This window comes from Vulpes vulpes, chromosome 8, assembly GCF_048418805.1.
Source record: "Vulpes vulpes isolate BD-2025 chromosome 8, VulVul3, whole genome shotgun sequence".
Lineage (NCBI taxonomy): Eukaryota > Metazoa > Chordata > Mammalia > Carnivora > Canidae > Vulpes > Vulpes vulpes.
In genome coordinates, this window is record NC_132787.1 from 89,804,595 (window position 1) to 89,825,251 (window position 20,657).

General features: G+C 38.0%; 1 protein-coding gene and 1 pseudogene across 7 annotated transcripts in view; one reads left to right on the forward strand and one right to left on the reverse strand.

Moving 5' to 3' along the window:
- Positions 1-20,657, reverse strand: part of BABAM2 (BRISC and BRCA1 A complex member 2) — a 405,688-nt gene that overhangs the window by 367,900 nt on the left and 17,131 nt on the right. The window lies entirely within an intron of this gene.
- Positions 19,939-20,544, forward strand: LOC112933003 (bublin coiled-coil protein pseudogene; annotated as a pseudogene).

Genomic DNA, 20,657 nt, shown 5'->3' on the forward strand with positions numbered 1-20,657 from the left:
TGCCAATGGAAAGATGTGGATTTACTCAGGAAGGTCAACTAGGAGGGAAGCAAGTTTAGGAAGAAGGGCAATCAAGGTTATCAATCAAGAGTAGATGGTATGAGACAACAGTCAAATCATATATGGAAACAGAGCCAGAGTAATGGGTAGGCCAGCCAATCCATAAGGGCCATGAAAACATCACAGAGAAGACAGAAGAAAAATCTGCCAAAACTGACTTCAGAGTGAGTGCTGTGTATTGTTGAAAAGATCACTCACTTGGTGTGGGGACAAGGGCAGAGGCCACACTCCCCAGAGAGCATTCCCAAGTTAAAATGGCTAATCTCTAGTTAATTACTGGTTTCTGTTTTGCTATACGAATTTAGGGCCAAGAGCTTACTGTTCAAGGAAACAGGGCAAAGACTACGCTGCCATTAGCAGGTCTCTTTCCCCTACACAGCACTCAGTTTCTCAAATGAAATGTTGAACAAATATTTTAAATATCTATTACGCTCTATCTTCCATATTACCCAGGTTAAATAGCTTTATGGGAAATAAACCAATGTCATGTTACTTAAAGGTTCTAAGATTAAACTAAAATGTTTCCCCTTCTTTAAAATTACTTCTGCCTAAAGTTGGTTTTGGGGCAGCCCCAATGGCTCAGCGGTTTAGTGCCGCCTTCAGCCTAGGACGTGATCCTGGAGACCTGGGATCCTGTCCCACGTCAGGCTCCCTGCATGGAGCCTGCTTCTCTCTCTGCCTGTGTCTCTGCCTCTCGCTGTGTTTTTCTCATGAATAAATAAATAAAATCTAAATAAATAAATAAATACATAAATAAAGTTGGTTTTGGTCACGTATTTAATTTACTATGAAATTTCAAATCACATTCAAGGACGGCATTAGTTTTTCTGTTACTCATGGGTTAAAAAAGATCAAAGAATACATATGAACAGTAAGATTCCACTTATGGAAAAGAGAAACCTGTGTGTGTGTGTGTGTGTGTGTGTGTGTGTGTGTGTGTCTATCCACATAAACAGATTTCAGGAGAGTCACCAAAGTTTGGCAGGATTTGGGGTAATTTTTACAACATTCTTTGATTACATTTCTGTGCTGCTTTGATTTTTATGAAGAACATGGACCATTTTATATTTAAGTAAATATTTTAAAGTTAACTGGATCTTTTTTATATTTGACTAGATGGCTTGACTTATCTTTTTCCTCTAAAGAGCTTCACTCTTTAGTGAGAAGGAAAAACTGCAAGGGTAATCTGCTGAAGTCTTCAAGTAAAATATATAGAGAGGTCTTTATATTGTATGTCAAAACTTCACACCGCTAATACTTATTATCCTTCATGGTTTCATTGTGTCAGAGTTTGGGAATGGCCTGACTGAGCAGTTCTGGTGTAAGGTCTCCCAGGATACTGCAATCAGACATCATCAACAGATAACTAATATAGTGGAGAAGTTCATTCATCTAGAAAATCATTTCCTTATATAAGTATAAAAAAGCTACTAAATAACCCAGCTGCTGGCTTCATTAAAATTATATTTGTAAAGTGGCAACTTGTCCTAACACAGATCTAAGAGTTAAAAACCAATATTCCAAACTGAGTATCTTTAAGTAATAAGTTAACTTTAAATGATTTAAAAATTTCTGACGATCAAAATGTAACTCTTGGGGATCCCTGGGTGGCGCAGCGGTTTGGCGCCTGCCTTTGGCCCAGGGCGCCATCCTGGAGACCCGGGATCGAATCCCACGTCAGGCTCCCGGTGCATGGAGCCTGCTTCTCCCTCTGCCTGTGTCTCTGCCTCTCCTCTCTCTCTCTCTCTCTATCATAAATAAATAAAAAAAAAATGTAACTCTCAATTTGTCTCTCAACTAAATTTCCCGAGTGCTTACCACTTGTCAGGCACTGTGCTAGGTGCACAGAATACAACAGTGATGAAGACAAAAAACATCACAGCATTAGATTGGGAAAAAAAAGTTTTGGCATGAAGACTATGCTTTAAAAATATATCTTTTACTAAATTGGAATTACCTCAATATACTGGGAATGTACCATTTTAAAGTTTAACACCTGGGAGATTAGAGGAAGTTAAACTACCACATTCTACAGATTCCAAAAGTGGGAATTATCAAGTGGGAATCCCTGATCACATCAGAACCGGTAGTTTACTATGGTATTTTATTACAGAAATTACAGCCAGCTAACCACAGATACAGTAAAATGCTTAGCAGTACAACCTCCATATACTCTTGTCCCTACCACGTCTTATCTTACATCTAATCACATGACTCCCAAGATTATTCTTTATCTATTTTCCAATTGTAGTTTGTCCTCCCAACCACATCATAGGATTCATAGTGGCAAAACAGTTTTATACTTTTTATAACGTCCTAGTGTAGCATCTAGCACCATACTAAGCATCTAGCACTAATGACATTATAGCACATACTTAACATCATACATTAAACTCAAAACTGTCATTTTATAGATGATGACAGTGAAACCCAAGGGTCTCACATGTGCTAGTGAGAACATGGGGACCAGGAACCATTTCCAGGGTGCTCTGGTCACATCTCAGTCTCTCTGACTTTAGGCATCTTTGGTCATCTGTAAATCTCCAGCAGCCAGCACTGGTGTTCGGGACATGGATATTCCATCAACCACGCATGGAGATAAAGGTTTGCTAAGTGAATGCATAAACTTTGACTCCCAGTCTTGGGCTCTTTTCATGACAAATCTAATGATTTTACTGGAGTTGGGAAGATGTTCTTAACCTCACCTCTGAGACCAAAGTACGATTATTTGTAAAAGGTCCTCCCTTTGAAGGACTGTATGTGTGACCCAGAATTTATATTTAAAGTCACTTCCTAAAATTACTCTATTTTCTCAATAAATAATGACAAAAGGTGTTAACATTTATAAAGCATTTGCGATGTGGCAGGTACTATTCTAAATTCTTTAATTAGACTGAACTATTCAAACCCAAAGCAACCTTCAGAGAAAGATGCTATTATTACCTCCACTTTACAGATGAGCAAACTGAGGCACAGTATCTTGCTAGTTAGTGACAGAGCTTAGATCCAAACCTAGGATGTCTGGCTCCAGGGCCTATTCTCTTCTTTTTTTTTTTTTTAAGATTTTATTTATTCCTTCATGAGAGACACAAAGAGGGAAACTGAGACATAGGCAGAGGGAGACGCAGGCTCCATGCAGGGAGCCCGATGTGGGACTGGATCCTGGGTCTCCAGGATCACACCCTGGGCCCCTGGGCCGAAGGCAGGTGCTAAACTGCTGAGCCACCCAGAGATCCCCCAGGGCCTATTTTCTTAAACTCTCAATCATCTTTCAATAATTAAAGGGGAAACCATCAGAATTAGTAAAAAATGTGAATTATAAATTTGTCAATAAAAGCCACTTTATGAAGTACCTAAAATAATAAAAAGTAAAAGCTGACAGAATGTTGCAAAAAAGAGTGTTCTGTCACGTGAGCTTCAGTGAAATCAAAGTGATTAATCAATAAGTATAAGAACTGTATACACATATAAATCAATGATGCAAAGGCAGGAACAAGGTGCTCCTAATTTGATTAAACAAGGCTCTGCAATGTTAACACTATTAACTTACTTAACAAGCCCCTTAAACAAAGTGAAAGTAAATTTGGATTTGAATCATCTTTAAATTATTACTTATTCATAGTTCCTGAGATCTGACTCAAATTATTAAGGTATTGCTACAAACAGGAAAAGTTGGCAATTTCACTACAGTTTATAGGATTTTAGTGACAGCCAAGAATTAATCTTGATTAACAGTTATACAAAAATATTCTACAACCTTTAAGACATTAGCATTTTGGGATCCCTGGGTGGCGCAGCGGTTTGGCGCCTGCCTTTGGCCCAGGGCGCGATCCTGGAGACCCGGGATCGAATCCCACATCAGGCTCCCGGTGCATGGAGCCTGCTTCTCCCTCCGCCTGTGTCTCTGCCTCTCTCTCTCTCTCTCTCTCTGTGACTATCATAAGTAAATAAATAAATAAATAAAAAATTAAAAAAAAAAAGACATTAGCATTTTTAAGAGAATGCAAAATATATGCTTTCTAATTTAATACTAACTCTATTATTCGATATGCTTTCTGGAAAAAGAATGATTTAAAACATTTCTCCTCTCCAAACCATCAGAAAAGAACAAAGTAGATGAGTCCAGGGCTCCTTCCCTGAGTCTACGTCAGTTTCCTTTACGCTATTAATTTACCACTTGGCACGTTCTCCTACATAGCTTCCTGTTTTCTTGATAATGACGTTTGTGCTTAACCAACAATATTCACCAGCAGCTGAGAAGGAAGTCCTCAGCTTTGGCAATCTAAAATCACAGGTAACTATGAAACAAGATCAGCTCAAAGACCAATAACTGGCTGCTACATGAATGTGAAGTCACAAATTAGAATGGATTCTTGTTAGCTCATATTTACCAACCTTTTCATTTTACAGAATTTCTTTCCTCTGAGTTAACTCTATCATCAATGATTCCACTCAGACCAAAGCATTTTCAAAATTATCACAGCTTCCAGACTGAAAGGCACAGCAAAGAAGCTTGAAGAGTGCCTCAGGCTATCTCAACAGCTACCAAATCATCTGCAAAACAGTCATCTGATCTGCAAAGCCATCTCAACTTCTGACTCACAGGATCTTACACTCTCAGCCTTAGAAGGGAATTATGGCCCATCAAAAACCTGCTGGGTCAAATTTAGGCTTTCTACAAGGGGACTCATGAATTAAAATAGGTAAAAGAGGACCAAAAAACATTGCACTGAGATTTTTTTACATCATTCAGAAGAATGGCACTATTTGCTTGATGACATATGATGTTCCTGATACACCAAATATATCCTCTACATCTCCAAAGCCTGAAATCTATTTCTAGGCCCTACTAGAAAGTGATGGATTCAATTCTTAGCATAGGATTCCAAAATGCCATTACCAAAATATGTGACTCAGCTCAGAATGTTTTAAAAATTATAAAATTAAAATATTCAAAAAAAATGTGTTTGCCAGTTCATGTGGCATCAACTGTTCTTCCCAGTTTATACGCTGTATCTCCATTTATAAATGATAGACTTCAATCCTAAAGTAGGGAACATTTTTAAGTATTAGTAGGTGTTCCTATAACAAAAACATGGTTTAATTTACAGTATGATTCCAGTAGGAATGAGAGGTTCAAAAACTATTTTTAATAGTTAACTGGGAGGGGGAAAATCTTAATATTTTGAGACAGATGCTTAGCTCATTAATGTTCAACCTTTCTTCTTTTCTAATATGTGCACTTACTTCACTCTGTTAACAGAATAAAAGAGAAAATTAATAGGATTATCTCAATTAGTACAGGATAAATATTTGATAAAATTAAATATCTATTCATGATTTTAAAGACTCTTTGAAAATAAGGATAAAAAAAAGAAAATAAGGATAAAAAAGGAACTATTCCTTAATATGATACAGACCATCTACAAAAAAAACCTGTAACAAGATCACATTTAATAACAAAATGTTACATTTTTCCTTTTGAGACAGAGAACAAGATGTTATCTGCTCTTAACACTTTTATTCAACATCATACCGGCAATCCTAGCAAGTGCAGAACAGCATGGGAAAATAAGGGTATATATATTGGAAAGGAAGAAATAAAACTATACTTATGTGTAAATAATAGGACTGTGCATATAGAAAGCGTTTTAATACATTTTTTTTTATTTTTATTTATTTATGATGTCACACAGAGAAAGAGAGAGAGGCAGAGACATAGGCAGAGGGAGAAGCAGGCTCCATGCACTGGGAGCCCGACATGGGATTTGATCCCGGGTCTCCAGGATCGCGCCCTGGGCCAAAGGCAGGCGCTAAACCGCTGTGCCACCCAGGGTTCCCTAGAAAACGTTTTAAATCTTCATAGGCATTATTGGAAATATGTGCGTTTAGCAAAGTTGCTAGACAAAGGACATACACAAAATCAACTGTAGACTATATACACATATCTACACACCATCAACAATCAGTTAAAAAATAAAAACATTTAGGGGCACCTGGATGGCTCAGTCTGTTAAGCATGGCTCAGTCTATTAAGCATCTGCCTTCAGCTCAGGTCACAGTCCCAGGGTCCTAGAGTTCAGCCCCGTGTTGGGCTCCCTGCTCAGCAGAGAGGCTGCTTCTCCCTCTCCCTTTGCCCCTCTCCTTATTCCTGTGTTCTCTCTCACTCTCTCTGTCAAATAAATAAATAAAATCTTTTTAAAAATCAAAATAAAATCTTTTAGAAAGAGGCCATCAAAAATAACATCAAACTATCAAATATATAGAAATGTCACAAAAGATGTACAAGATCTCTACATAGAAAGCTATTATTAGAAGAAAATAAATGAATATAGGTATGTTCATGATTAAAACACACTTAATGAAAAGATGTTAGTTCCCCTCAATTAATCTGAAACGTGAGAGGCAGGTTTTAAAATGTAAATAGAATACCAAGAACCAAGAATAGACCAGATTCTCTTGAAGAAGAAAAATGTGACAGGATTATACACAATACCCCAAAACTGGAAGTAACCCAAGTGTCCATCAAGATGAATGGATAAACAAAATGTGACATATATGTGTAATAGAATATTATTTAATAGCTTTAAAAAGGAAAGAAATTTTGACACATGCTACAACATGGATAAATCTTGAAGATAGTATGCTAAATGAAATAAACCAGTTACAAAAAGACAAATACTATAGGGTTTCGTTCATATGAGATCCTTAGAGTCATCAAATTCAAAGACAGAAAGAGAATGGTAGTTGCTAAGAGCTGAGGGAGGGTACAATAGACAGTATTTAACGAGTACAGAGTTTCAATTTTGCAAGAGGAAAAAGTTCTGGAAATACATGGTGATGATGGTTGCACAACAATGTGAATGTTCTTAATGCTGTGAACTGTAAACTTAAAAATAGTTAAAATGATAATTTTTATGTATATTTTACCACAATAAGGAAAAAAACTTATTGGGGAACTTGCTCCACTAGATATTAAAAATTACTATAAATCTTAGTAATTAAAATACTGGTATTGATACAAAGACAAAGACAGAGTCCAGAGACAGATCCTCATGTATCTGGACACTTAAATTATTTTTTTTTAAGATTTTATTTATTTATTTGACAAAGAGAGGAGAGCACAAGCAGGGGAAGTGGCAGGCAGAGGGAGAAGTAGGCTCCCGCTGAGCAGGGAGCCCAACTATGTGGAGCTCGAGCCCAGGACCCCACGATCGTGACCCAAGCCAAAGGAGAACATTTAACTGACTGACCCACCCAGCCACTCCTGGACACTTAATTTACGATAAAAGCATCTCTGCACAGTAAGGAAAGGAAACTGTTTTCGATAAATGGTGCTGAATTGGCTGGACATACTAACAGGGAAAAATATGAAACTTAATCCCTACCCCATACCACTCATAAGAATCAAGTTCAAGTGAACTGAAGCTCTGAATGGGAAAAGCAAAAGCAAAATATTTTTAGGAGATAATGGGGGAAGTTAATTGGGTAAATAGAAAAATATCTTCAAGAACTTGGGGTGAACAAAAATTCCCAAAAAGTACTACTATGAAGGAAAAGATGAGTAAACTGGATTATATTAATATTAGATTTTCTGTTCATAAAAAAATAGACAGTGAAAAGACAAACCACAGAAAGAAGATATTTGAAATATACAAAATTGCTATTAAAATATACAAAGAACTCCTGTAAATTGGCAAGAGCTTTTCTCTAGAAGTTAGCAGACCTGAAAAAACACTTCATAAAAAGGGATCCAAATGGCCAATAAACATGAAAAAGTGCTTAACCTAATTAGTCACAAGAGAAATGCTATTTAAATCTACAATAAGGCACCACATCACACCCATCAGAGTGGTTAAAATCAAACCGACGCTACCAAGTGGGATTAAAAACTGATCTTATGGCATAGTGTATACAGCCAACATGGCATTTCTTTCATTAATATCTATATATTTTTGCAGATTTCTTTTTTGGGTATGACAGGTGAAAATACCATATTATAAGTAATATAAATTACTTTTACAATATTGCTTATTTCATTTTATGTCATTCTTTCTAATTTATATTTTATATATGTTTCATAACATAAGTATATTTTATAATTAAATAAGTATACATGTATTGAAGGTTCATAAATTATTTAAGGTGTATAATCAAAAAGTTTAGAGATTACAGCTACAAGAGTACAGAAAGGAGTCTATTCTCTAGAACCTCAAATTGTAAATCAGAAGACAAAAATCAAACCCATGAAAGTCAAACAAGCACAATTTAAATAACAGCTCAAGACAACAATAGATACAAGTCACAAAGCAATTAACATGATTAATTGCCAAATTAGTCGTTAAAGAAAATAAGCACAATAGAAGTTGCCAGAGCAGAGAAACCACTTTTAGCTGGGGTAATCAAGGAGGGTTCACTGGAATACAAGACTGGCCTCTAAGAATGAGTTGGATCCAGTCAAGTTGCGTAGCAGAGGGAAAATATTTACTTATTGTCCTTAGGTAAGGACAAAACCAAGGAGACAGACTCAGCTAAATTGAAAGCTCTGTAATGAAACAGTCTATTATACCTTGGATCCTTTAGTGCCCAGCAGCCCACCTGCTGGCACACAGGAGGCACCTGGTAAGTGCCTCATAAACAGTGCAGGTGAACAAGTGGAGCTGATGATGACAAGCACACTCCAAGGTCATGTCAAGGTCAAAACAAATTACACAAATATCCTGAACTGATTCCTATCCAACTGTGGGAATGCTGGTCATTCTTCCATTAATAAATGTTATAAGAAATACCAGGGGAGCGTCTCGGTGGCTCAGTTGGTTAAGCATCTGCCTTTGGCTCCAGTCATGATCCCGGGCTCCTGGGATCAAGTCTCACACTGGGCTCCCTGCTCAGTGGGAAGCCTGCTTCTCCCTCTGCCCCCACCCTCCCCCATGCTCTCTAATAAATAAATAAAATCTTTACAAAAAAGAAATCCCCGGGGACAAGGCCAACTTACATACTATTTCTATACATTTAATGTGCATCATGATTTTATAAAAAGTAATTTTTATACTAAACTTTTAATTTGTTCAGTAAAAATATTCCTGTAAACTTTTTAGGTCACCATTTTCATCCCTTGACCCAAAACATGTCCTAAATGGAGGTATTCCAATTCTTTGAATTCTGGAGGCTTTATATTTTATACCATTTGTATATTATGTATCAAAATTCCAATCTCAATTCCTGTTCCTCAGAGAGAAGGAGGAAAGTAGCTTGGCATGGAGCTCAGATTCTCAAGGGAATGAACTAGAAAAACTGTGATGGTTCCCTTACTAGCTTTCCTGATGTTTGCTTCATTTATGTTTGCATCTCCACAGTACCTCTCACTAAGTACTCAGTATATGCTTTTCTTATGAAAAATACATTTGGGTAAATATGAACTGTACAAGGGCAGGGTACAGAAAAAAACAGATGGAAAACTGGTAGAGGTGGGGGGGGAGAACAAGGAGAAGGAAAAAAACAAGCGTTAGAATGAGCTGTAGTGGAAACAGAGAAGGTAGAGGGGGAAAAACGGAAAAAAGAGAGTGGAAGAGTAGAAATAGAAGGAAAGAGGGGAATTGATAGATTCTGAAGTGCCATTACAGGACTCTCCTTCCTGTTGGTGAAAGGTGTCTTCTAAAGATGGAAGAAAAGTTTATTGGTCTTTTTTTTTTTTTTAAGATTTTATTTATTTGAGAGAGAGAGATAGCAAGAGAGAGCATGGGGGGGGGGGGTGGCAGTGTTAGGGTGGGAGAAAGAGTGGGGGAGAAAACAGGTTCCTCACTGAGCGGGGAGCCAGACACAGGTCTCAATCCCAGGACCCTGGGAGCACGACCTGAGCCAAAGGCTGATGCTTAACTTGATTTAGCCACCCAGGTGCACCAAGAAAAGTTTTTTTAAATCCTCAAACTCTTCTAATTAAGTGATGACAAAAAGACTTAGCATCTGCTTTATAAGCATTATCAGGAACTGGAGGATAACGGGATAAATATGCACCCATGTTATTTTGAGGTTTTCAATGGTTTGGGGGGATTTTTTTTCTTAGATTGCTGCTTGATATACTATCGTTACACACTATGAATTTTTCAGCCCTGTTCAAGTTAAGCAATTTGTCTCTTCCCCAGGATCATGACTTGAGCCGCAGACAGACCCTTAACCGACTGAGCCACCCAGGCGTCCCACACAGGGTATTTAGAACAGAACATAGCACATAGTAGATACTTACTATTATGATTACTCAAAAGCACAAATTGCAAAGTCAAAAATATGGGAGAGTCTATTTCAAACACTATTTTCATTAAACCCTTAATTCACTTGGCTGATAATTTTCAGAATTTAAAAAAACAAAAAAACTTCAACTAATCCTCTTGCCTCAATTACTATGCCTTCTTCATTTCACAAAGATTCTCAGAGGGAATCCAGTTAACAAGAAATTGAATCAGAGCAATAAAATGATTTTCCTAGGTCCAAAAGCAAATCTAATGGAGCCCATAGTGCACGGAGCAGGAGACTCACAGAAGAGTATAAAGACGGAATATCTAAGTGGTAGGGTAAGAAGAGACTAGAAGGAGTTGTCAGAGAAAAAACAAAGAGGGAAAGCCTCTGGTCTAGAGCAGAGGCCTTCAAACTTTTTTTACACAGTAAAAAACTTTTAAATCACTATTTTATATCACCACTTGGTACACGTATATGTAATATGCATATATATACGCATACATATGTTAATTAGTGTGTATATAAATTGAAACAAGTATGCTTTAATACTTAGCTTTATTACGTGAAATGCAGATATTTTGTTCAATTCTATTTCTTTTTTTTATTTGAATCAACACCCACTAAAGTGATTTCATAACATACCAGTGAATCACAATCTACCAATGGTTTGTAACACACAGCTCATTCCAATACATCCTCAAAGAATGTAGCTTCCAGAAAAATGAAGGTAACAGTACTCTACTCCACATTAGTCAAAACTATTACTCGAAAACTTCACTCAGGGATCCCTGGGTGGCGCAGCGGTTTGGCGCCTGCCTTTGGCCCAGGGCGCGATCCTGGAGACCCGGGATCGAATCCCATGTCGGGTTCCCAGTGCATGGAGCCTGCTTCTCCCTCTGCCTGTGTCTCTGCCTCTCTCTCTCTCTCTCTCTCTCTCTCATAAATAAATAAATAAATTTAAAAAAAAAAAAGAAAACTTCACTCAGTTGTAGGTGTTACACTTAAAAAACAAACAAACAAACGTGGGGCACCTGGCTGGCTGAGATAGAAGAGCATGTGACCCTTGAATTCAGGGTCATGAGTCTGAGCCCTACACTGAGTATAGAGATTACTTTAAAATAAAACCTTTACAAAAAGAAAAAAAAAAAGCAGAAAAGGTAACTATTGCATACATTTTGCTAGATTTAAGATTCATGTATATTCTGCCTATAGCTGATATCTAAAAAAGTTTTCTTTAAATCCAAGTTGGGTTACTGACCCATAAAAGGGAAATAACTATGTATATAGGTATGTATATATGTATACACTCTACACAAATAAGAAATAGCTTTTCCTTTCTTATGTCTTTTTTACTGGTCAGGACTTTTTTTAAATATATTTGAATTTATTATTTTTTTTGTTTTATGGCTTGTGGACTTGCCATAGAATGATCTTCCTCACTCTAATACTTTTTAAACTACCTTATTTTCTTATAGCTAAATGAGATTTTTTAAGTGTGGCATGTCAGGTAAATAATACAATTTAATCACAAAGACTTTTAAATAATTATCATTAGTATACGTGTAAAAAACCATGGCCATTGCCAATACCTAAAAATCTATAGTTCCAGGGATTCAAAATACATTCAAAATACAGTCTAAAATACTGGCATTTTATCAGAAAGTATCAAGTAAGTTCCTTACATATATTCTATATTTTAAAGTCACTAGAACAGTTAAATAATATCTTCTTGACTAAATACACACATATATATTATATATATATAATTATAACTTATATATAAAATATAATTATAATTATATATATATAACATATATATATATTACAGATAACTCCTGACAAATATCTGAGTTACTTCCTGTAAGTTATCACTATAGAAGAAATAACATGCTGATGCATTTCATTGACAGACACAAGTGATCTTTAGATTTGAGTCACATAATATTTTCTCTCTACTTAGTAGATCAATGTTTTGTGAATGGTGAGTTGGCATAAAGCTTATTGTTCTTTAAAATGATGTTCTCAATGAATTCATTCTTGGGATCTTCTACAAAATATGTGGAATTCTAGATTTTTTTTGCATGTAATGGGAAATATTCTTTATTCTTTTTTCCAGATATTTATGCATTAGCCTCCTATTGGCTTTCCTAATTACTAACACTTCTCCAAGTAAACCATACAGATCCTCTCCTCTTTTATTTATTTATTCTTTCTTTTCACGTCATTCAGTTCCAGGTGTTACACTGGAAGAAAGACAGAGACTAACTGGATCTCAATGGGAAGAAGCCAGAAAGGATGCTGAAAAGGACATGAATTATATGGTTATCAGCAGACTCCATGTCAGACTGCAGAAGAGAAAAATATAACACACGATAGCTACTTCATTTATTTGAAGTGTCATCACATGGAGGATTGATTAAGCTTGTTCTGTATTGTGCCACGTGGTACAAGTGACACAAAAAAAGGGGTTTAGTCAATATAGAAAAGTCCTTTCTAACAGTATCTGCTGCCCAGCAAGCTGCCGTGGGCGTCAGGGGGCTTTCCTATGACAAGACAGTCACCTGGCAGGGAAGCCTAGAAGGGGCTCACTTAGCACATGGTGGTCACTAGAGTTTAATGCCTCTAATCCTGAAATTCTATAATTCTCAAATAGTTTATGAAAATATTATACTATGATATGACTTCTGAATCCAACACCATATCTTTATTACCTTTTTAAAAAGAAATTAATTCTGGGGCACCCAGGGGGCTCAGTCAATTGGACATCTTGGGCATCTGATTTTGGCTCAGGTCATGATCTCTGAGTGGTGGGATTGAGCCCCACATCAGGCTCCACATTCAGCAAGGAGTCTGCTTAAGATGCTCTCTCCCTCTCCTTCTGCTCCCCCAATAAATAAATATTTTTAAAAATAAAAGAAATAAAGTTTAAAAAAAGAAATGAATTCTTCTATGAACTATATAAAACCACCTTTAAAGGCAAAATGAGAATATTTTAATAAAAACAATGTAATAAAAGTTGACTTAACGTGCCAAACATGTTAAATCTTTTATCTAGTTAAAACTAGAGAACAAGTGAAATGCCACCTGAGTCACTGAACTGGTGTTAAGATGTGCCCCTACTTAGAAATATAAATCCATATACAGCTTTAACAAGCAAATAGCAAAACAATGTTTGACCTTTAAGATGTACATGAATAAAGGAAGAATGGTTACCCAGAAAAGACTGTACTGTAAACATTTTCTCCCTACTCAAGTTATACTTCTTTGGTATACATGCAGGTAACATAAACAAAATAACAATGCTCTCTCAGTTTTTACTGACCCGACCAACTGAAAATTTTAATAATTTTGAGAGAAACCTTCATTCTTACAACCCTCTACCATATTTGTTCTACCATATTTGTTTAAAAAGAAAATACTGCCATATCTCAGATGTGTAGTTAGGAATTACTTATCTCTATTCTCAAACATAATTCTACAAAGGCCAATTCCTGGACTGTTAGAATGCAGAAACCCTTCTAGGACCGTGCTACTCAAAGTGGGGTCCATGGACAGTGCATTATAAACTGTTACTAACCCATAATAAGATAAGCAGAGAAAATGAGAGTAAGAGGCTTTTCCAGCAATATGTAAGATGAGTTTTAAGTCTGCTGAATCGAATATTAAAAAGCCCAGCCTTGTATCTCATGTCTTTTTTATTCCACTTTTCTAGTAATTCATTTCTACTATATTTTGCAAAAGTATCAGTTGGTAACAGATCAGAAAATCTTAAAATACTTATCTTTTGGCAAAGACAATTTGAGAAAACTTCTCAAAAGGTCCTTTAAATGCTGAAGGTCCTTGGAGAAGAAGATAAACTACTTCACTTTGATGTCCCCCAATCTCCCTCTTCACCTTGCTTTCCTCACCACAGTAACAAACCCTACCAGTTTATTGAAGTGTTCTTTTGATATCTCTGCTTAATTGTAATATCACAGTTCATGGCTGAAAATCTATCACCCGATTATTTGATTGCTCAGAACTTGCAACATCACTTCATCTGCATCCAGATGTAGCTCCAACATATTCTTGGATTCATCCCTTGTAAGAAGATATTAACTAATTTGATAATCCATCGAATTGGGAGGGTCACCCAATCCTGCAACGTGATAGCTGGCACAATCCATGGTAGTCAATCATCATTTTCGAGAAAGTCTAGAGATAGCATAGCACAGTTTTAAATGCCAGGCCTCCACTCATCCTCAAAGACTGCTTATCTTGGCAATTTTGCCAACACACCTGACTTTCAATTCTCCATTTGAACTATTTTGGCCTCCAGAATCCTCTTCTGACTTACATATTCTTTTATTTCTTACATAAACATGTATAAAGATGGATTTAATAAATATATTTATAAAAACCTGTCAACAAACAATTCTTAAAGATATTTTTATTACATTAAAGTATGGTGAGTAATAACTCTTAGGAAAAGTTAAATAAATACACAGTGATGTGCTGTAGGAGATTATTCTACAGTGCCAATAATTATATGCTTTTAGTTAAGATTTGAAATATCAACCATGCCTCCAACTCTTCAATGACTTAAATAATGTAAAAAAGAGGGGGGGGAGAGAGGGAGTCTGATAATTTAAGGTCAAAGAGTTAATCAGTGACAGACCATAAAATAACTGCATGTGTTGAATTTCTATCCCAGTACCAACTATGAAATTGTATTCTCTCCCCTCAATTTTTAATTTGTAGACATCTACAAACTCTTGTCAAATGATCTGGGATCTAGCCCATTTATAGTAAATTATTGCCTCAAAAACACTGCTATTTTAGATAGCTGTCTTTTCTGAATGAGTTCTAAAACTGAACTATTCCTGACGCTTAAGGTTTAATCTCAATCACCGAACCAATTTCTATCTGAATTCTAGCCAGTAATGGGGGGGGGGGGGGGGGGCATTTTTCACATTCATACCTGAAGATATTTCACAAATACAGATCAATACAGGTAGCTAGAAAACCAATTCCATTGTATACTATATTAACAAGTGATTCCTAACTTTTCCTGGCCAGATGCGCTTTTTTGTTTGTTTTGATTTTGGTTTTGTTTATGTTTTTGTTTCTGTTAAGAAGGCCCAATATCATATAGGACTTTGTATTTTAAAAAAAATTTAGGGTATGCCTGACTAACTCAAATGGTAGAAAGCATGTGATTCTTGATCTCATGGTCATGAGTTCAAGCCCCACAATGGGTAAGCAGCCCACTTAAAAAATATATGTAAAATTTTTAAAAATTAACTAAAACAGATTTAATTCACCACAGAGGAGCTATGAGAGAAAAATAGGATTGGTAAAATACAGTGTAATTTCTTTAAAAAGATTTGAGAGGAAAAAAAAATCAACATAGAATAGCATATGGAGGGGTAAATATCAAGTGGAACCCAGAATAGAAGTCTAATTCATTCCTAGTCCTTAGGAAGATCCAGAAAATAAGAAGTAGGACTAGGTAAACCTAATACCTAGGTACATACTATAAGGCATCTGTTCCTTAATCACATGATGGCCAATGCTTCCTTAAAAAATACAAAACAGGGCAGCCTGGGTGGCTCAGCGGTTTAGCGCCGCCTTTAGCCCAGGACGTGATCCTGGAGTCCCAGGATGGAGTCCCATATCAGGCTCCCTGCATGGAGTCTGCTTCTCCCTCTGCCTGTGTCTCTGCCTCTCTGCATCTCTGTGTCTCTCATGAATAAACAAATAAAATATTTTTTTAAAAAAAATACAGAACATCTGGTAAAGAAGACCTGGAATTGGTCCCGTGGTCTAGTCCTGGCCTCCATCACTTATCAGCTAAGTAACCCTGAAGGAGCTGCTTAACCTCTTTGAGACTTGCGTTATCCTCATGTGTTTAAAAAACACTTTAAGGGGCATCTAGGTGGCTCAGTGGTTGAATGTCTACCTTTGGCTCAGGTCATGATCCCGGGGTCCTGGGATCCAGTCTGGCATCGGACTCCACACAGGGAGCCTGCTTCTCCCTCTGCCTATGTCTCTGCCTCTCTCTGTGTGTGTCTGTCATGAATAAATAAAAAAATAACATTTTAGGGAGAGATTGTAAAAACATTCCTCACAGACCTACTGAGGGCAAAGACAACCTATGGAAAAAAGAGCTTTATACTGTTCACAAAAGCTAAATTCATTTACTGCTCATTTCTTTATAGAAAAAAATATATACGACAGACATGGTCTGTTTGGAGATCTGAATCCACCACACAGACAGGGGTAAATGGGTAGAGTAGAGGCCAGAGAGCCTTTGAGAGATGTGGATGGGAAGCACCAGAGGAGCATCTCAGAAAGTGGTAATACCTTGAAGCCCATCCTCAAAATTGGGACAGGGCTTTTGGTCATTGCATTTAGGAGCCCCTCTCAATGGCCAGACCCCTGCCTCTGCTCCTCTTCACCCTTTCTCCATATTCCTTTCCTCTTCCTTGATTTCATCTCCCCTCACACTACCCTTCTGCCTCCCCTCTATCCCTCTCTATCGCCTTTTCTCTTCCCTTCCTAGCCTTCTGCCTAACTTCATTACAATATGGAACTGAAAAGAATTTTAAATATTCATTTATCTTATTCTTAATTTAAAATCAAGAGGGTTCAGACATGTATACATTCACCAAAAGACATGTACTATAATATTCCCAGCAGCACTTTTCATGAAAGACAGAAACTCAGAACTACCTAAATGTCCTTCAATAGCAGAACAGGGAAACTGGTATGTTCACACAGTGGAACACTCCACTCCTTCCTCAGCCAGGAGAAGGAATATATCTGCAACGGTACAGAATCTCACAAACATGATGTCAAACCAAAGAAGCCAGACACAAAATGCCATTTTGAGGATACAAATTCCACTTATATTAGGTTTTTTTAAGAAGGCAAAACCAACTTCTGCCTTTAGAAGGCAGGATGGTGGTTATTCTGTGCCTGATGGGAGGGGGAGCACACCAGAAGATGTGTGAGGTGCTGGTAATGTTCCTTTTCTTTTAGGTCCCAATTACACAAATGTGTTCAGTTTCTGGTAATCCTCTGAGTAATATATATAGGATTAGGAGCACTTTTCTAAATATATACCATACTTCAATAAAAAGGTTTTTTTAATCAAGGAGGTTAAACCTTTAATGTCCAGAGGAAGGGAATAGCAACAACTAACCACTTCTTAGCTGATTATTTTTTTCTACCCCAAAAGACAACTGTGACACAGCCCTGACTTCGAACCATGAAATCTACTTTCAGATTCCCAACTTTATGCTGACTGTGCTTCTACTATGTACCAGGTTCTATGTGAGGTACTGAGGATACAGCTGCAATGCCAGATGAGGCCCCTGCCTTCTTTGAGAAAACAAATAAATATAGACATACATATAAAATAAAAGCTTGAGATTGGCAAGAGGACAGATCCTGGGATGGAGCAAAACATGGGAGACCTGCTTTTGATGGAATGGTCTAGTTAGGCAACCTTGAACAAGTCACTTAACTTACTTGAGTCTCCGCTACCTCATCTGCCTTAAGGGGATTATTATAAGGATTAAGTATGATAATATCTCTCAAAGCACTTATATTACAATAATAGCATTATGAATGATAATAGCTCTTATTATTGCCCTTACTGCTTAATATAGAGTTGTTGAGTTAACCAATGTCAGCATGATCTATGCACTAATACAGTAATATTAACAATGAATAATATTTTATAGGTCACTAATTCTCAATTAAAAGGCTTCTACTCTTGGTAGAAGCAAGTCTATCAATTAATGGCTCTCTTCTCCTTCTAAAGCAGTGTTACCCATACAAAAGCCTGGCTCAAATTCAGCACAGCCCTCTCTCACCTTTAAAGAAAATCAAGCACAAGGAGACAGTGCTAAGAGAGGGGCTGGCCAGAGAAGTGATATCAGCATCTCAGAGATCAAATTAACCAACCAAAGAAATGTATATGAAGGACCGTACCTTAATTTATTATAGCACTTTCTTGGTGCTGACCACAATGAGTCAAGGTTCCTAATTAAAGGACCTTGTAATTAAGATGCAGTTACAGAATTAAAATCAAACAAACAAAACAAAAACAACAAATTCAGGGGAAAGCTGCAGAGCTATATAATCAGAGACTCAGTTTCTTTTTTCTTTTTTTAAAGATTTCATTTATTCATTCATGGGAGACACAGAGAGAGAGACAGAGAGAGAGAGAGAGGCAGAGACATAGGCAGAGGGAGAAGCAGGCTCCTCGCAGGGAGCCAGATGCGGGACTCAATCCCGGGACCCGAGATCACACTCAGAGAGTAAGGCAGACGCTCAACCACTGACCCACCCAGGCATCCCAGAGGCTCGGTTACAAACCCTGGCATTGCCACAGAATAGCTCGGGACCCTCACCTGGACATTTCAAGACCCATTCCTCACTTGTAACATGAGGTTGCTAAAATCTATACTTCATGCGGCAATGTGAGATTTCAGTAGGTAACAGACGTAATATGCCAAGGACAGGATCTGGTGCAGGAGCTAATATTCCTACTACCGCTATTGTGATTATTTTATAGGTAGAAGGCCACTAAAAGCCACTGGCATAGAGTCTAAACTGTCTGCAGATGTTTGTTCCCTCTGTTCTCAACTGCTATTCTCTCAGCCCTACACCAAACAGTATATATTCAGATACATTTACAGTAAAAGAGTGAAAATAGTGTGAATGCAAATCTATGTTCTTACACACACTGAAAAGGGAAAAAAGCCTCTTTGAGTTTTAAGACCCTCAGCTGTTTCTAAAACCGTGAGGGCGCTCCACCCATGTATTCTGGCTTAAATCTGGGGGCAGATTCCTATACAGAAGCTATTTTCATAAGAATTTACGGTTCAAAAATAAGTTCACAATTTCAGTACTATTTTAACTTTTCTCACAGTACTTAACTGGTTTGCCTCCTCAGCCAAAAGCTTAAATCAAGCATGAATTGGGGGGAAAAAACTCCAATCGTCAAATGTGAAAGATTGCTAGCCTTTTCCATAAGGTCAGGAATAAGACAAGGATGCCTGTTTTTACCACTTCTGCTCAAAATAGTACTGAAACTCCTAACCAGAGCAATTAGGCAAGAAAATGAAATAAAAAAGCATCCAAAAGGTAGAAGAAAAAATATGGACATGATCTTACATGCAGAAAACCCTGAAGAGTCCACAAACACACACATTCACACACAATCAGAACTAATAAATTCAGCAAAGTTGCAGGATACATGATCATGGAAAAATCAGTTGCCTTTCTATATACACTAAAAATGAACAATCTGGAAAGAAAATTATAAAAACATCCCATTTATAATAGTATTAAAAAGACAGATGCCTGGGTGGCTCAATCAGCTGAGTGTCTGACTTCGGCTTGGATCATGATCCCAAGGTCCTGGCATCCAGTCCTGCACTGGGCTCCTTGCTCAGCAGGGAGCCTGCTTCTCCCTTTGCCTGCAGTTCCCTCTGCTTGTAAACATTTGCTTGCTCTCTCTCTCTCTCTCTCTCTGACAAATAAATAAATAAAAATCTTTCTTAAAAAAATTTTAAAAAGAGCTCTTCCGGCGCCGCGTTCCATCCCGCGCCTCCACCTTCCACCCGGCACCGGCTGTCTGCGGGACTGTCGCCGCGTTCCGTCGACGCGCGGCCCTCGCAGCACCCGAGCCCGCAATGTCGGGCCCCAACGGGGACCTGGGCTTGCCGGTGGAGGCGGGCGTGGAAGGCGAGGACGACAGCTTCGGGGAAGCAGAATATGCTGCCATCAACTCCATGTTGGACCAGATCAACTCCTGTCTAGACCATCTAGAGGAGAAGAATGACCACCTCCATGCCTGCCTCCAGGAGCTGCTTGAGTCCAACTGGCAGACACGCCTTGAGTTCCAGCAGCAGCTTGGGGAGGCCCCTCCTGATGCCAGTCCTTAGGTTTTGGGAGCTCCCAGCCAGCCTCAACCCTGCCTCCCTGGGCTAGGCTCTGGCCTAGGCACTCACCACCTGGCTTCAACACCTGCTCAGGGGCTAGCCTACAGGTCCCCCAGTGGGTCTGCCTGCCTTGGACACCCTTTTGGTACTCCCCTTGGCATGCCTGGGCCAGCCCCCAACATCTGACATCCCCTCCCGGGGTCAGGTGTGGGCCCTCGACCCACCCACCTTGCCTGCCTGCCCAATTCTGGGGCACTCTTCACTCTGCCCAGGCCTTGAACGTCCACATTAAACGGGTCTCTGACACCAAAAAAAAGAAAAAAAAAATTTTTAAAGATTAAAATACTCAGGAATAAACTTAACCTAGAGGGCAAGGGTTGGATACAGTAGACTCTACTTATCCACCAGAAATACATTCCAAGACCC